We start from the raw sequence: 18,122 nt of genomic DNA, 5'->3' as shown, positions 1-18,122 counted from the left end.
TGCAATGAGAAATGCAGTCTCCATTTTTGCATTCATCCTCGTAACAAGCTGCTGAGAATGAGTCATCGAAAGCAGGGTTTCTCAGCCTCAGTACCACTGACATTGTGGGCTGCGTAATTCTTTGTTGTAGGGGGCATCCCTGGCCTCTCCACATTAAAGGACTGTAATATCCCTCTCCTGGCGGTGACAACCAAAAATGTCTCTAGGCATTGCTAAATGTCCCCTGAGGAGCAAAACTGCCCCAGTTGAGGAGCCCTGGTCTACAGGCACAGTCAGATCCCAGGTCTCTTGAAAGGGAGGGGAGCCCCCACTGTTCTCGCTCCCTCCCATTCTGGCAGGTGCTTCTTTCTCCCCTACTCACACTACTCGCCGGGCATCCGCAGCCCACACTAGTTCTGCTGTTCCCTCTGCACTGTCTCCCTCCACTCTAGGGGCAGAGCCAGGCAGCCCCACAGGCATTCCTTATGTTGGACATGTGTCGAGTCACTGGGCTAAGCTCCTTCATTAACATCACTTTGCAAAACTCCTGCAAGGCAGGCACCATCACCCCCATGAAACAGACAAACTCAAAGACTGAATCACTGAAGTCATGCAACCAACAAGCGTCAGGGTCCAGCTTTGAAACTAAGTCAGAAGGCCCATGTCCAGCAGGCCTGGGTTGCCCAAGTGAGGTGGCCTTGGTCTACAGGTCCCAAGACTCTCACCCTCCAAGCCCAGGTGCCAGCATCAGACACCAGTTGGGCTAGGAGAAGACCTCAAAAGCCATACCTGCTGCCTTTCCCCACTCTCCTCCCAGCCTTAAAAGGAACAAGAGCAGTGGCTTCCCTGTGTGGTCCGTGAGAGCCCTGGGCCCTCTGCAGGCTTTGGACATTTGGCGACATGGTTGACGCACGTGAGGCTGGTGATTCTCAGCATCCAGTGCTTACCTTCCCCCAGCTGCGAGACCTTGAGGAGGTTATTCCACCTCTCCAAGCTCATTAATCCCTTCCCCCAACATCCCTGTGGAGTTGAAAGTGCTAGAAAATTAGGAATGCATATCTTTAGCGTTTTGTACCATTTCAGTAAGTTTCCATAAAATCAGGCTTCCGGGCCATGCTGGGGGAACTTCTGTGCATTTATGACGTGTTTTATTCATCAGCCCAGAGCAGGGAGATTTGACCTTGAAACGTGGACTGACTCAGAAAGACCCTAGCAACTTCCAATGACCATCAGGGAGTCAACACCCATGTCACTGGAGGCACGGATAACTTAGTTGTTTTTTTTTTTTTTTTGAGACAGAGTCTCGCTCTGTCACCCAGGCTGGAGTGCAGTAGCACAATCTCAGCTCACCACAACCTCTGCCTTCCCGGGTTCAAGCGATTCTCCTGCCTCAGCCTCCCGAGTACCTGGGATTACAGGTGTGCACCACCATGCCCGGCTAGTTTTTGTATTTTTAGTAGAGACGGGGTTTCACCATGTTGTCCAGGTTGGTCTTGAACTCCTGACCTCGTGATCCACAGCCTCGGCCTCCCAAAGTGCTGGGATTACAGGCGTGAGCCACCGTGCCTGGCCGAATGTTGTTTTAATGTTGCCAGCCATGCCTGGAACAGACCTCTGGAAGGTGAGAGGAGTCATCTGTTCTGGGTCAGGAGCCCAGGCAGCTTTCCACAGCCTCAAGCACCATCCTGTGACCTCTTACAACCCCTGGGGCATGTGCTACCCTCATTACATCGAAATCGATACACCTCAAACCTAACAAGTCCAACCACAAACTCCCTGTCTTCCCGAAAAAAATTGCTTCTCCCACAGTCTTCTCCATTCAATTAACAGAAATTCCATCCTCCCAGTTGCTTGGGCCAAAAGTCTCAGGCTCATCCTTGACATCCCCTTTCTCTCACCACTGCCTGCCCTGCACACCATGACCTTTCATCCAATTCATCAGAATGCCCTCCTTTTAAATAGCCCTAGGGCCCAGCCACTTTTTACCAACTCAATACCACCACCCAGGTCCAAACCGTCACCACCCTCACCTGAGATGTCCCCATCGCCTCTCAAGAGGGCTCCCTGGCCCTGGCTTGCCCCCTCCCTGTCTGTTCCAAACACTGCAGTCAGAGTGATACTATTAAAATGTAAGTCAGATCTTGTCACTTCTCTACTCCAAGCCCTCCTCTTGCTCCCGTTTCACCCAGGGTAAAGGCCACAGTCCTCAGGACAGTCTACAAACCCCTGCAGAGCCAGCCCCGCCTCCCCTGTGACCTCATAACCCCCTCATAACTCCCTCCACTCACTGAATCAGCCTCACAGGCGTCCTTTCTACTCCCAGACCTGCACTGTCCAATGTGGCGACACCAGCCACGTGTGTCCACTGAGCCCCTGCAACATGACCAGTGCAACTGGATTTTAAGTCCATTACATTTAAAATTACATATAAAAAGACACTCTTTTTTTTTTTTTTTTTTTTTTGAGACGGAGTCTCGCTCTGTCGCCCAGGTTGGAGTGCAGTGTCCGGATCTCAGTTCACTGCAAGCTCTGCCTCCCGGGTTCACGCCATTCTCCTGTCTCAGCCTCCCGTACACTCCATTCTTTTATTGGAAAAATTTCAAGTACACCTTCAACAACTTGAGTGTGTGAATCTATTCTTTTCTTTTCTTTTTTTTTTTTGCAGACAGGGAGTCAGGATCTTACTCTGTTGCCCAGGCTGGAGTGCAGTGGCACACTGATGGCTCACCACAGCCTCAACAGCAAGCTATCCCCCTACCTCAACCTCCCAAGTAGCTAGAACCACAGACATATGCCACACACCCAGCTAATTTTTTTTTTTTTTTTTTTTAGAGATAGAGTCTTACTATGTTACATTACCTAGCTGGACTCGAACTCCTGGCCTTAAGCAATCCACCTGCCTCAGCCTCCCAAAGTGCTGGGATTACAGGTGTCAGCCACCATGCCCAGCAAATCTGTTCTTTTAATTGTAAATTTTATAAACTCTGAATACAGATCAAGTATCTCCAATGAAGACTTAATGTCTGATTGAGATATGCTGTGTCAGAGACACACCAGATTTCAAAGACTTAGTACAAAAAATAGAGCGTAAAAGATCTCAATAATTTTTTACATCGCTTGCACATTCAAATAATAATATTCTGGCTATGTTGGGTTGAATTAAAAATATTATTAACATGTATAATTCTACTTTTCTCTTTTCACTATTTTTAATATGGCTACTCAGAAATGTAAAATGACAGTGGTAGCTCCCATTTCATGTCCACTGGACAGTGCTGTCTACACCACACCAGGCATGATCCCCACCCAGGGCCTTCACCTTGCTATTCCTCTTCCCCCAGGTGGCTGGCTCCCTCACCAACTTCAGATCCTCCAACAGACATCACCTTTTTAGTAAGGCCTTCCCTGAGCACTCATTTAATTTATTTATTTATGTGTTTATTTTTAGAGACAGGGTCTCACCTGTCGCCCAGGCTGGAGCACAGTGGCGTAATCATAGCTCACTGCATCCTAGAATTCCTGGGCTTAAGCGATCTTCCCACCTCAGCCACATGAGTAGCTAGGACTACAGGCACACACACCAATATACCCAGGCTTTTTTTTTTTTTTTTTTTTTTTTAATAAAGATGAGAGTCTTGCCATATTGTCCTGGCTGGTCTCAAACTCCTGGCTTCAAGCAAGCCTCTTGCCTTGGCCTTCCAAAGTGCTAAGATTACAGGTGTGAGCTACCATGCCTGGCCCTGAGCACTTAGCACTTATTTATTTGTTTTGTTCGTGGGTTTTGTTTTTTGTTTTTTGTTTTTTTTTTTTTGAGACAGGGTCTCACTCTATTCCCCAGGCTGGAGTGCAGTGGCACAATCACAGCTCACTACAGCCTTGACCTCCTGGGCTCAAGCGATCCTCCCACCTCAGCCTCCCAAGTAGCTGGGACCACAGGCATGCACTACCATGCCCAGCTAATTTTTTGTTTTGTTTAGAAGGGGTCTCACTATATGGCCCAGGCTGGTCTCAAACTCCTGAGCTGAAGCGATCCTCCTGCCTCGGCCTCTCAAAGTGCTAGAATTACAGGCATGAGCCACTGCACCTGGCTCTGAGCACTTATTTAAAATGACCACTCTTGGCTGGGCATGGTGGCTCATGCCTGTAATCCCAGTACTTCGGGAGGCCGAGGCAGGCAGATCACTTGAAGTCAGGGGTTCAAGACCAGCCTGACCAAGATGGTGAAACCCTGTATCTACTAAAAATACAGAAATTAGCTGGGTGTGGTGGTGTGTGCCTGTAATCCCAGCTACTCAGGAGGCTGAGGCAGGAGAATCCCTCGAATCTGGGAGGCGGAAGTTGCAGTGAGCCAAGATCGTGCCTGGGCAAGAGTAAGGGAGACTCTGTCTTAAAAAAAAAAAAAAAAAAAAAAAAGGCTGGGTGCAGTGGCTTATGCCTGTAATCCCAGCACTTTGCACTTTGGGAGGCCGAGGCAGGCGGATCACGAGGTCAGGAGATTGAGACCATCCTGGCTAACACGGTGAAACCCCATATCTACTAAAAATACAAAAAATTAGCCAGGCGTTGTGGTGGGCACCTGTAGTCCCAGATACTCGGGAGGCTGAGGCAGAAGAATGGAGTGAACCTGGGAGGCAGAGCCTGCAGTGAGCCGAGATTGTGCCACTGCACTCCAGCCTGGGCGAGTGAGTCTCCGTCTCAAAAATAATAATAATAATAAATTAATTAAAAAATAAATAAAATAGGCCGGGCGCGGTGGCTCAAGCCTGTAATCCCAGCACTTTGGGAGGCCGAGGCGGGCGGATCACAAGGTCAGGAGATCGAGACCACAGTGAAACCCCGTCTCTACTAAAAATACAAAAAATTAGCCGGGCGCGGTGGCGGCGCCTGTAGTCCCAGCTACTCAGGAGGCTGAGGCAGGAGAATGGCGGGAACCCAGGAGGCGGAGCTTGCAGTGAGCCGAGATCGCGCCACTGCACTCCAGCCTGGGCAACAGCGTGAGACTCCGTCTCAAAAAAATAAATAAATAAATAAATAAATAAATAAATAAATAAATAAATAAAATAATATGACCATTCTCCTCTCAGAAGCCCCTGCACTCCCATCCAGAATGGTCCTAACAATTGTGATTGTTATTGATGATGACAATGATGAAAGGAAAAGAGATGTCGTTTTCCTGTTATCTAACTCTGGCTGTAAAGTGAGTTGGGGCCTTAACAGATTGGGATCTAAGACTTATCAATGCAGTGAGAAGTTGTATCTGGGAGGGAAGAAGCTCTTCATAATGCTCATCATAGCACTTATCACCATCAAATATAATACAGAATTAACTTACATAGTTTACTATCAGGTTTACCTATTAAAATGTAAATTCCTGACAGCAAAGATTTTTCTCTTTTGTGGGTTTTTTCTACCATATCATGCGTCACATAATAACATTTCAGTCAAGGTCCTGTACAATTATAATGAAACTGAAAAAATTCCTGTCACTTTGTGACATCTTGATGATCCCAAACCTGTGTCAGCCCAGGCTAATGTGTGTTTGTGTCTCAGTTTTTAACCAAAAAAAAAAATTTTGTAAGTAAAAATACATCTTTTTAAACAAATATTTCTAAAATGGAAAAAAGCTTATAGAGTAAGAATATAAAGAAAATACTTTTGTGCAATTGTATAATGTGCTTGTGTTATTACAAAAGAGTATAAAAATCTTATAAAGTGAAAAATTTGGCCAGGCACAGTGGCTCATGCCTGTCATCCCAGCACTTTGGGAGGCCAAGGCGGGTGGATCACTTGAGGTCAGGAGTTTGAGACCAGCCCGGCCTACATGGAGAAACCCCATCTCTACTAAAAATACAAAAATTAGCCGGGTGTGATGGCGCATGCCTGTAATCCCAGGTACTCAGGGGGGCTGAGGCAGGAGAATTCCTTGAACCTGGGAGGTTGAAGTTGCAGTGAGCCAAGATCGTGCCACTGCACTCCATCCTGGGCTACAGAGTGAGACTCTGTCTCAAACAAAACAAACAAACAAAAATTATAGTAAGGTAAGGTTAACTTGTTATTGAAGAAAAAACTATTTGAAATAAATGTAGTTAGCCTAAGTGAACAGTGTTTACAAAGCCTACGCTAGTGTACAGTCATGTCCTAGACCCTCACATTCACTCTCCACTCACTGGCTGACTCACCCACAGCAATCTCCAGTCCTGCAAGCTCCATTCATGGTAAGTGCCCTATACAGATAGAGTATTTTGTATCCATTGTACAGTATTTCTACTGTACCTTTTCTGTGTTCAGATACATACTTGCCATTGTGTTATGACTGCCTACAGTATTCAGTACAGTAACGGGCTGTACAGGTCTGTGGCCTGGGAGCAGTAGGCTCCACCATACGGCCTTGTGTGCCGAAGGCCATGCCACCTAGTCTGTGTAAGCGCACTGCATGATGTTCGCACGATGATGAAATCGCCTAATGACACATTTCTTAGACTGTGCAACGCATGACTGTATATCCGTGGTGCCTAGAACAATACACTGGCACATAACAGGCATTCAATAACTTTGTCAAATGAATAAAATTATTTTTCCGCCTGGGCTCGCTACTCAGCTGGAAGTTTCGAAGTGCCTAGCATATGGTAGGTGCTTGACAGATGCCTACTGAACGTCAGGCTGATCTGTTAGCAGGGTCATTGGGGAAACAGAGGCAGCTTAGCTGAGTCATCCCACAGAAAGCAAAAGCAAGCGCCAAGGGTCCTTGAGTCAGACGTGGCGCCTCCTCCTGCTGCCACCCATGCTCCCTCTCCCTGCCCTGAGGGAAGCTCCCCTGAGACCAACAGCCTCAGGTACCTCGGGGAAAAGTACATTTCTTTTCCTTTCCATAGACTTTTATTCTCCTAGTGAGAAGACAAATCTGTTTCCCCTCCACCAGAAGGCCTCAAGCCACAGCTACTTACATTATAGTAATTAAATCCCTGCTGCTAGGAGGGTTCAGGAGACAAGCAGGCCTCGTGCCAAGGGCTGGCCTGCAGGGAGGAGGCAGCAGGGAGGGAGGCTGGCCAGAAGGGCCTGTCTCTCCGCTGTCTCCTGAGAGTGAGAAAATCCCCTTAGCCACTACGTCTTCACAGGCTTTCGCTTGTGGGACAGGACGATAACGCCCCCCACAGCCCACCCTGCCAACATGCACCATCCACGAGGCCCCCCTCCAGCTGGAATAGCACAGCTTTCTTCCAGTTTTCTCTGTAACTCCATCTGGTGCTCACGACCTTCCGCAGATGGCCAATGCAGGAAACATCCCCTCCTCAGGCTCCTTCTCTCACTCTCTAGATGACAAAACAGAGGCCCAGAAACCAAGCTGCCCACACCTAGCCCAGGACGCTTCTCCTCAGCTGCAACTCAGCTGGCCTTCACAGAGCGCTCCATGTGTGCCAGAAACCATGTCCCATGCCTTACAAACAGCAATCTCATTAACTCTCATGACAGCCCCAGCGGCCAGGTCAGGATTCACCCCCATGGAAACTGCGAATCAAAGCACCGAGACAGCTTCCCAAAGCCCCACGGCCTACAGTGAGTGACACAGCCAGCGCTGTACCGGAGATCTGCCCGGCGCTAAAGCCTGTTCTCCTAATGCCAGGCTAGATGGCCGGTACAGAAGAATCAGAGGATGGCCTGGGAGACAGATACGAGGGAGGATGGAAGAAGTGAGGGTGAGATGGACCTTCAGGAAACAGGAGGGAGGGGAGCAGACAGACGCATGGGACATCAAGTCTCAGGCTTGTGGGTCAAACCCAAGCCTTATGTGTGTGGCCTTGTCTCTCGCAAAGCTTACATCAGACCTGTTGCTACTTGTTCAGTGCCTGCCTCCCCCACCAGTCTGTGAGCTCCACGTCTATTTGGTGCTGAACCTCCAGAGCCAACCAGAACACGCCAGGGGATGCCCTCGTCTCATTTATTCCTCATGACACCCATTCTCATGAGAGGGAGAAAACACTGTTAACCCCATTCACAGACCTGGAGACTGAGGCTCAAAGAGGTCAGTTTTCTCAATGAGGTTGCACAGCTGGGAAGCCACAGAGCTGCGGCAAGAACACTAGGACACATGCTACTGAGGGCTCGGCTGGCCCCTCCAGGGCCCACAGGAGACTTTCCTCAGCCCCAGAGCCCAGACGGCACCTACAGCTTCAGCAAACCCCTGTATCTAAACTGACAGCACCCTCCTCCCCTCCTCCACTCCTCCCCTCCTCCCTCCAAGAGCACAAAACATCCCCTGAGGCTCTGGGGGAGGCTGGAAGGGCAGTGAGGGTGGCACAGTAAGGGGCAGGGTGGGCAGGAGTGGAGAGCTCAGGGAGGCAAGGAGAAGCTTTTTGGCTTGGAAGAGCCCAGTCTAGGGTGTGATATGCAAAAGTGTGTCTGCTGCACAGTGTGCGGGCATCAGAGACACTCCCCTATGTGCAAATCCGAACTCCACCACCTCCCAGCTGTGAGACCCTGGGAAAGTCACTTAACCTCTCTGAGTCTTGGATCTGTCATCTGTAAAATGGGGAGAATTATATCTACCTCACAGGGTTGCTGTGAGGGCTTAATGAGATGAGGTGTGTAAACGCACATAGTAGGTCCTTAACAAATATTCTCTTCTCCTCCGCTGCCTGTCACCTCTTCACTCCTGAATAAGACCTGGTGTTGCTTTGGAGTCATTCTTATGAAAGGAAAAATAAGTTCCCATTTTATGAAAGCGGTGCATTTCCCCCAAGCTGCTGTGGACACAAGCATTATATATGATCCCATCCACCCACGAGGAAACCCTCATGACTCAACTCCATCCTAGACGTGCTCTCAGTTTGCATCAATTTCATTTCACTCTTGAGGGATCTTTCCATCGCTGGCACGTAGTGTGCACCCCGTCAGGTGTCTTCTGCCAAAATGCCCTCCTACCAGGCTCAGCACCATTACTCTCCCAGAGTAGAGGAAAGCATCTTGGCAGAGCTTAACACCAGGTCCAGCCCAGAGCAGGAGGGGCTGGGAACCCTGGGCCCAGCTGTGAGGGACCTTGTATGATCCCAAGGCCACTGAGCTCTCAGAAGAAACAACCAAAGGCAAAACCCACCACTGCCTAGCACGGACAAGAGCCCCCTGGGTGCCAGCTCTGCTCCACGTTGAATTCTCCACCTCTCCACCCACAAGAGAATTAAAATTCCACCTCCCAGATAAACAGGCCGCCGTGCAAGGCCACACAGCTGAATAGCCAGGGTTTGAATCCAGGTCTACGGGGAAAGCCTGTGTTCTCTTAGGAAGAGCTGGTGGAGAACAACACATCTGGCTGGGGAGAGACCCCCCCCCAGAGTCTGTAAGGCACAGATTCTCTGCACTCCTGCCGCCTGGAGCAGGGCTTGCCACACAGTGGGTGTTCAGGATAAGTTTCCAGAAGAGGGATGGGAAAAAGAAAAAGAGAGGAAGAACTAAAACCAGGAATTCTTAGATTCCAGCTATACCCCTGCCACTAACAATGCTGAGTAGCCTTGGACAAGTCACGTAACTTTTTTTTTTTTGAGACAAGGTCTCACTATGTTGTCCAGGCTGGTCTCGAGCTCCTGGGCTCAACCGATCCTCCTACCTTGGCCTCCCAAAGTGCTGGATTACAGGTGTGAGCCACCACATAACTTCTATGGGCCTTGGGGTCCTATAAGGAGGAGGATGGTCCTTTCCCTGCCTTCCTCACAGGGCTGGGAGGCATATGCAGAGATCATGCCCACCCAGGCTAGCACACCTGTCTGGCCAACAGAGCTTGGCCATCCAGGACAGGTATGGTGCCTCCCTGAGGAGGCCTCCCCTGCATCCTCCACCAATGCCATCCAGCTCTGAACTCCTCCAAAGGCGGTGGCTCAGCCCTGAGCAACATGCCTACCCCAAGCCCTCACCCTGGGAGAAGGTAACATCACCCATGCTGGCCGCTCCAGGCATTCCCATGTATGGGAGCTTTTTGGGGGCCAACATCTTACCCACTGGAAGACAGAAAAGAAAGAAAATAGCTAAACTCCAATTTGTTAAAATCAGAAATCTCAAAAGGGGTTTTGCTCTGCAAAACTCCCTGCTAGTGGAAGCTTGTGAGGAGACAAGCAGGTGCCAACTCAGGCAAAGGGGCTAGGAGGAGCCACCATTTGCTGGCAGCCCAGGAGCGCCCACTGCCGGACTGGCCACTTGACCAACCATTAGCAAGTGTCATCCTCCCCAGGCTAGTGGATGTCAGTCTCCACACATCCATTACAAACAGGGACAATGAGGCTCAGAGAGTTTGAGGCACAGAGCTTAAGGAAAACCAACAGTGGCAGATGGCCAGAATGAGCAAAGGCAGCCTGTCCCTGCCTCCCTGCAGGGCCCCCTCAGTTCAAAGCCACTGACAGGTCAGCAAGGTTCGATGGCTCAGGCCAGGCAACAGGTCATCTGCTTCCCCCTCCCTACATACTGGGTAACCCTGGGCAGGGCACCCACCTTTATAGGTCTCTCCATCTATAACCTGAAGCAAAACACCAAACAACTGTCTTTATAGATGTTGTCTGGCAGGCCTGGTATGAGCAAGCTCTAAGGAGTAGGTGCCAGCTCAGCCCCTGCAAGGAGTGTCCTTTAAGCTGACTTTCCTGTTCATTTGACACTGAGCATCACTCCTGTCCTGTAAGAAAAATGCCCAACAAGCTGACTCAAAAATAACAGATGCCAATTTGCATATTATTTCACACATCATTTGCATGCTGTTCATTTAGTATCATCAAGGCTCTGCTCAGAATACAACTCTGGTTACCCTGCCACCAGGGCTTGTGAAAAAAATATGGCTTCCACGAAGGGCAAGCCCTAGGCACGTCCTTCCCCTGCCCAGCTGCTCTTGCTGCCTGCCCCCTGGCACCTGGCTGGGAACGTCACCCAATGCCGCAGCCCTGGCGCTCCAAGCAGGGTGAAGGGGCAGAAAGGACCTTTGGAATTCTAGGATGCACCCTGACTCGAGTCTTGAAGGGGAAATTGTGTTCTCTTGGTGACGCATCAAGCAAGCTGTAGCAATGCTTTTCTTCCCTGCTTCTGTCACAGGCCAGCTTGCCGGTTCAGCTCTTCCCAGGGCCCTGCTCTCTCAGCCTTTTTCTGCCTGGTCATCGTGTGTCCCCCTGACCTTCCTCCAGGCCTCTCAGCCTCTGGCCTGGCCCCACGGGTTTATTTTTGTTCTCTCTCCACCTGTCCGATTTGCATGTCCACACCCGGTTAGCTCTGCCCAGACCACAAATTGCTGACTGAGTGTAGAATAACTGGGCCCCATGGGGTAAGAAGGCTCCAGAAGTCCAGCCTAGGCCACCACTACAGCCCCACCCTCCAGGGAACAGCCCACTTCCTTTCTACTCACAGATTCACCCAGCAAGATCTATCCAGAAACATGACTGGGGAGCTGGTCATGGTTGGGAGGCCATTTGACCTCATGAGAAAAGGGGCATGTTCCACACGTGCTCTCCAGGCAGGGACACCAGCTCGTCTATGGCCACCTGCAGACAGTGGAGGGGTGATGTGGGCGCACATGCCCCTCCAGTCTTGATGCTCCAGGTGGCATCTTCTAACCACCACTCTAATAAAGGCAACAGTTGCCAGCTGCTGAGACCCAGTGTGTGGCTGGCTCTGTGCTGGCTGCTTTGCTATAGCCAGTAGTTGTGATTCCCTCTTAACATTGAGGAAATACGCTTTGGGTTCACTAAGTTCCCAGAGGACACATCACTGGTGTGCCACCCAAGTCTTTTTTTTTTTTTTTGAGACAGAGTATCGCTCGGTCGCCCAGGCTGGAGTGCAGTGGTGTGATCTCAGCTTACTGCAACCTCCGCCTCCCAGGTTCAAGTGATTCTCCAGCCTCAGCCTCCTGAGTAACTGGGATTACAGGTGTGCGCCACCACGTCAGGCTAATTTTCGTATTTTTAGTAGAGATGGGATTTTGCCATGTTGGCCAGGCTGGTCTCGAGCTTCTGACCTCAGGTGATTCACCTGCCTTGGCCTCCCAAAGTGCTGGGATTACAGGAATGAGCCACCGTGCCCGGCTCCAAGAACTTAACTACCAGGCCCGGCCACCTCTGAGAAAGGATATCAGGTCTTCAGGGCCTGAGTGTGCGGAACTCTGCAGCCCTGGCAGTTACCGATGCTACCAAATATTCCATCCATCACTGTGCCCTCGCCCTGGGCCTGTGTTCACTGCCGCCCAAAGCCTCTCGTGACGAGACAGTCTCTTCTGTCCTCCCTACATGCCCCTGTGCGCGCCACACAGCAGCAATCCCAAGCCGTCCTCACGCCCGCTCTGTTCCTTACACACTCGGCCCCCTCTCCCCGGACTTCTCACACTCAGAATTGAGCCCCTGCCCGGGCCCCTCCCATCCTGGCTGGTCTAGTCTTTCAGGGACCCCCCAACCCCTTACAGGGAATCCACCCAGCATCCCCAGTCTGAGTCACTGTCTCCTTCCTCAGTCCTCCCAAGCACCAACACCATAAACCACCACCCGCCTGGGATGGATGCCATCTGGGTGCTGCCTGACACCCCTGAGAACAGGACTCTCGGGACTGTGGCTGCTCATCCTTGTGATGAAACATGATCTGGAATCGGATTGCAAAGCCTCAGCACAGGAAGGGAGTTCAGCTCCTGCTTTAAGGCCAGAGAAACGAGACCCAAAGAGGAGAAGGGACTTGACAAAAGATCACACAACAAGCTGGAAGCAAGAGGCAGAAGCACCTCCTGAGGGGCTCAAAGCAGAGACAGGCCTTTTCCCAGCACTCAGTGCCCACGACAGAGCTCAACAGAGGCATGAGGCACAGACAGGGACGCAGGAAAATGGGACTCAAGAATGAAGAAGAAACTTCTAGAACCAGGAATGGAGAAACCCTTCAAGGTCCCTCACTCAAATCCCCAGCAGAAGTTTGTGGTGGGATTTGGAATAAGGAAACCAGAGGTGCACTGAGACCTGAGCTCTCATTCTAGAACCATCTCTCCTGAGATGGGCACCTGGAGCGAGTCACTGAACCCTGGGACCCCTGTGCAGCCGAGTTTTCTCATCCCTGAGATAGTTGGTCATCATGAGCCCTGGGCCAGCCATCGTGAGGGTCATGAAGGACCCAGGGATGAAAATGCCTTGTAAGATGTAAAATGCTGAGCTCATGTGACTGTCCCCTGATAAACAGCCACACAGCCAGTGCTGGAGGAAAAGGGCAGCCTAAAAGAAGAGCAAAGCAGAGGTGAGGGGTGAGAGAGCTGTGTATGGACATGTCCAGTCAGGTCTAGGGGTCCTGCTGGCCCTCCAGGGGTGGAGGGTGGGAGTGCTAGGGGCTGTGGCAGGAGCTTTTGCAGGATGGGCTTTCATTTTCCCTGTAATCCCCACACCTACCCACCTCACAGCCTGCCCGGTATCACCCTGAGGGCAGCAGCACCAGACTCCAGAGAGGAGGCATCAAGAACTGACCTTGGGCCAGTCCACAATCTCACCCTGATCCTAGGCTACCCCGGGGGCCCACACTTGCCCTTGTCACCCCTCCAGCACTGTCTTCTCCAGGTCCTGCGCTGGCATCTCCTGCCCTCCATCGAGCCCTTCCTGCCCAGCTCGTGGTAAAGTTCCTCCTGTCCCAACATTTTGCATCACAGGTCTCAGGGCCATAAACTCAATTTGTCTGTTTTAAGGATATGGGCAATCTAACCAGCAGCAGCAGGCACGGGAAAGGATATGACCTTGGGAGCTAAACGGGCCTGGGTTCTTATCTCAGCGCCACCACCACCAGCGTGTCAGCGTGGCCCGGTGACTTCATCTACACAGGGGGCGGTGAGCACGACCTGCTCCTCGTACTCCCAGCGCTCAGCAAATGGTCCTTGCCTTCCCCTCTCCAGTCACTCAGCAACATCCCGGCCAGCCCAGCTGAAGTGCTGGGCGACCAGAAAGTAGCGTGGTCCCTGCCCCCAGCCGCTCCTCCCCTCCTTTCCCTCAGATCCCAGCTGAGCACCTGGGGGTGGAATGACAAGGTCGGGGGAGGGGACACTTAAAAACCCATTCGCCTCCTCCGGACTTTCCTCACCTGAAGAAAAGGCACTAGAATTTTCCTCCCCACAGCTCCTGGGAACAGCACAGTCTCAGAATTCCCCACCCTCATTATTTAAAGAGGAATACGTGGCTTGCTTTCTTGCTCTCCCTTTGGGGTTTTGAAAGAAAGAGAAGAAAAAGAACTACGAATGAACGTGCTGGTCTCCCTGTCACTGAGCTGAGTAAAGTGGTATTTCATCAATATATAGCCGCCCCTCACAACCCCCGCACACACTCATTTTCTCCCCCAAATGTGCTTCACAAATAACTGCAACAGAACTGAAGCACTCTATTCTGATCTTACATTTCCGTCCAGGCCCCGGATTCTCTACAGAGGTTACTCAAATTTCTTTTCATTTTGATTTTCTGTACCTTACATTTTTTAAAGCAGATCTTTTGGCCATGGCCTTACAAATCCCTCTTCCTGAAAGCGCAATAAGAGAAATGCGAGGCCATCAGATGGCTTTCTAGTTAGGCTATGCAGGAGATAAATGCCCCAGTCAGAATGCCCCTGGCCAAGCACCCGGGTAACGCTGCCTGTGGGGAAGGGAAGTCCGGATGTGTGATGAAGTCTTTCCCCAGGGCAGTTATAAATAGTGTGATGACACGCAAAGGAGAAGCATATATAAAAAGTTAGCTGTCTCCCTGTGGGTTACAAATGTTTGACTCATTTACAGACTGTCCACAAAGATTATAAATAAAGTCACCACCACCCTGGGGCGGGCGGCAGAGAAGGCCATTTTCACGCTGTCAGAGGCCATTTTCACGCTCGCCCTCCTGTGGGCCGACACACTCAGTGTGACCTGTGAAGTCAAAATGTGTGCCTAGGGCCCTCAGCAGCGGGCTCACAGGCTCTCAACCAGTCTCCTGCCTTCTGCATCCTGGTCCTGCAGGTCACCCCACAGGGAGGGTCCATGGAAAGGGCTGGAAAGGATTTATCCTACTCCTACTTTTCCACCATGGCCTGAAACGCAGGCACCAGTACCCAGAGGTATCTTCTCAAAACTACCAGGACACTGTGACAGCCAACAACCTATCCCAAAACAGCACCTGGGTCCAAAGAGAAGGTGCAGAGCCACTTGGCCAGCCACGCCTGGGCTGCTGCTCTGCCCTTCTGCAGACGGGGCTTCTGTGACCAGGGAGAGCAGAGGATCAGAACTGGAACCAGTGATACTACTCAGCCATTTGGTCTGGAGGCTGGGGATGGACTCCCGGACCTCTTTGAGGTCTGCAAAGAGACAGACAAGTTGGCCTTGGCCTAAGAGAATAGCCTTGGCCATTCTCTTTAAAGAGTGAACGGCCGGCCGGGCGCGGTGGCTCAAGCCTGTAATCCCAGCACTTTGGGAGGCCGAGACGGGTGGATCACGAGGTCAGGAGATCGAGACCATCCTGGCTAACACGGTGAAACCCCGTCTCTACTAAGAAATACAAAAAACTAGCCGGGCGAGGTGGCGGGCGCCTGTAGTCCCAGCTACTCTGGAGGCTGAGGCCGGAGAATGGCGTGAACCCGGGAGGCGGAGCTTGCAGTGAGCCGAGATCCGGCCACTGCACTCCAGCCTGGGCGACAGAGCGAGACTCCGTCTCAAAAAAAAAAAAAAAAAAAAAAAAAAAAAAAGAGTGAACGGCCAGAGGACCAGGCTCCCCTGGGCATGCGGAGAAGCCTGTGCCACCAGGGCGGCCTCCCATGAGGTTGTCTGAAGAAAGAGTAACTAGAGGTGGGTAAAGAAGCCACCATGGGAGCAGACAGGGCAACCCAGATAAGCACCTTCACACCAGCTCCTCTCTGCCACCTGGGTTACCCCAGCAACGAGACCAGGCAGGGGCAGCAGAGAGGAGCAGAGGGGCAGGACGTCGGTGGGGCAGGCGAGACAGGGCCATGGTGGGGGAGCGGGCAGAGGACTGGTTCTGCCTGGGAGGAGAGATGCAGACTAGCTTCGAGGCCAGGCATGGGGAAGTGGCTGGAGGTTGTACAGACTGGTGGGAAAGAAGAGCTGCGCTGCCGCACCAGCACCCTCCAGCCTCCCTGAGATGATCCCGCAGTCCAACGCCTGAGGTCCTGAGAAATGAGGCCCATGGGTGCCTTGCCAGCCACACAGAGGTACCAGCTCAGCCACCAACATGATGTCAGAGCCAGGGTGGTAAAGTCACAGCCTGGGGAAAGGGGAGGGCAGCCAGGCCTTTCCCCTCCCTAATTCTTTCTGAACCCAGGGAAGAGAGCATAGAGGTAATTTAATGCAATGGAGTGGGTGTGTCCCAAACCAGCTCTAAAAGAAAATAAAGAACACCAAGAAGGACTTCACAGGTCCTTGCTGCTCTATCCGGGTGGCACGGATAGGTAGAGATGGCGTGACTAAGACTCTCAACAGAATCTCTAGACCAGGCCTCGTCACAATGTCTAAGCCTTCAGAGAGTAAACCTGCCTATTAAAAAAAAAAAAAAAAAAAAGGGACTCCTCATTTGGTTCAAGGGTCACCTGGTACCTTTAGGAGCCTATTGGGGCCATCTCAGGCATCTCTCTGCCATTTGATCTCATGTCCCAGGCATAATAATGAGAAGCTCCCCTCTTATCTGAGCTCACCCAGGAATCAAGCCCCACCTCCCTGCTCCATGCTGATGCCTCCTAGCAGAGCTTCCTTCCAACATCAGCACCTACAGGCCTGTGAGGCGGGAGCTGGGGATGTTCTGTCCCGGTTGCTCAACCCCCTCACACTGGCTCCCATTTGCATTAACTGAACATGCTCGGGGCACATGCCACCCTCCTTTTCAAGAGACCCAGGCCTGCATGATAAGTTGCTCCCCCAGCAACAGGCACCCACCAAACATAGGTAAACAGCAAGGCCACAACCCCACGGGAAAAAAGGCAGAGAACTTCAGAAAGCAGCAGCTCAGGCACAAGGTTAGTTAATCTTCAATCACTTGGGGAAAAATCCCCTCCCAAGAGCCTTTGAGTGGGAGCTGCCATTGGCAGGGCAGAATTACCTAATCTGCCTGGTACCCCTGAGGCTGCCTCATCCATCCGCCTGCCCCCAGACTCGTCAGCAGGGCCAACCAGGCACACAAAACTCTCCAGCAAAAGACTGTCACCCATCCCTCCCCAGGATCCACTGAATATCGCTGAGCTCTCCTGGGCTGTGACTCCTCATCTTACCCAGACTATGGAGGAAAAGAGACCAGTTCCTCCATGAAACTGGGACACAGATATTCATCTCCCCCCAAGAACAGACCATGTTTAAAGGTGGTCTCTAGTCAGACCCAGTCCCTTCTCAGAACTTCTTCGCTCCCAGATACAACTTCTCACTCCATTGACAAGTCTTAGATCCCAATCTGTTAAGGCCCCAACTCATTTTATAGCCAGAATTAGATAACAGGAAAAAGACATCTCCTTTCCTCTCATCATTGTCATCATCAATAACAATCACCATAGGTCCCATTTGTTGAGCAGGCAGATACGTGCCTTACATGTCTCTAATTTCATTCTCCCTCCTCGACAGCTGGGGAAACAGGCTCGCTAAAGCTCCATGACTTACCCAAGATCACACAAATAGTAGTGGCAGAGCTGGGATTCCAACTCTGGCCCAGTTCCTTGAAACCATCCCATTTGCCACCAGGAGAGAGGGTGTCTACAGGGCCTGGTACAGAGGAGACACCCAGAAAATACTTGTTCCATAAATGACTCAAAACCTGGATGGCCAGTGCAGGGATGGGTGAGTGGGTGAGCAAGTTCAATGAACTCTGCTTATCTCAGGAGCAGCTCCAAGGCACACAGGAAGTGGCAACTGAGGCAAGAAGGACCTCTCAGCTGCTGTCCCCTCGGTGCACGCCACTGCTGCTATGAGGGTCCGTGATTCAGAAATGGGGGAAGCCAGGCACCTCAGGTGGCCTCCCCCTTCATTCACCTAAAATCTGCCTTCCACATCTCTGGGAAAGCCCCTTTCCCTGAGTTCCCCCTCAGGGTTGGCACCTGCCTCAGGCAGGGAAGAGGGGCCGATCCTGAAGAGTGGTGACCCTCCCGTCACATTAAGACAAATGTGCATAGATCCTGTGCACAGCCACTGCCTCTGGGAAGAGCCATTTCCTTAAGAA

At 51.4% G+C, this 18,122-nt stretch overlaps 1 protein-coding gene across 2 annotated transcripts in view; it reads right to left on the bottom strand.

Annotated features, from left to right (window-relative positions):
- KCNN3 (potassium calcium-activated channel subfamily N member 3) overlaps nucleotides 1-18,122 on the bottom strand; it is a 167,559-nt gene that overhangs the window by 146,192 nt on the left and 3,245 nt on the right. The window lies entirely within an intron of this gene.

This window comes from Macaca fascicularis, chromosome 1, assembly GCF_037993035.2.
Source record: "Macaca fascicularis isolate 582-1 chromosome 1, T2T-MFA8v1.1".
Lineage (NCBI taxonomy): Eukaryota > Metazoa > Chordata > Mammalia > Primates > Cercopithecidae > Macaca > Macaca fascicularis.
Note: the sequence above shows the minus strand (reverse complement) of the source record. Positions and strands in the feature narration are given on the sequence as shown.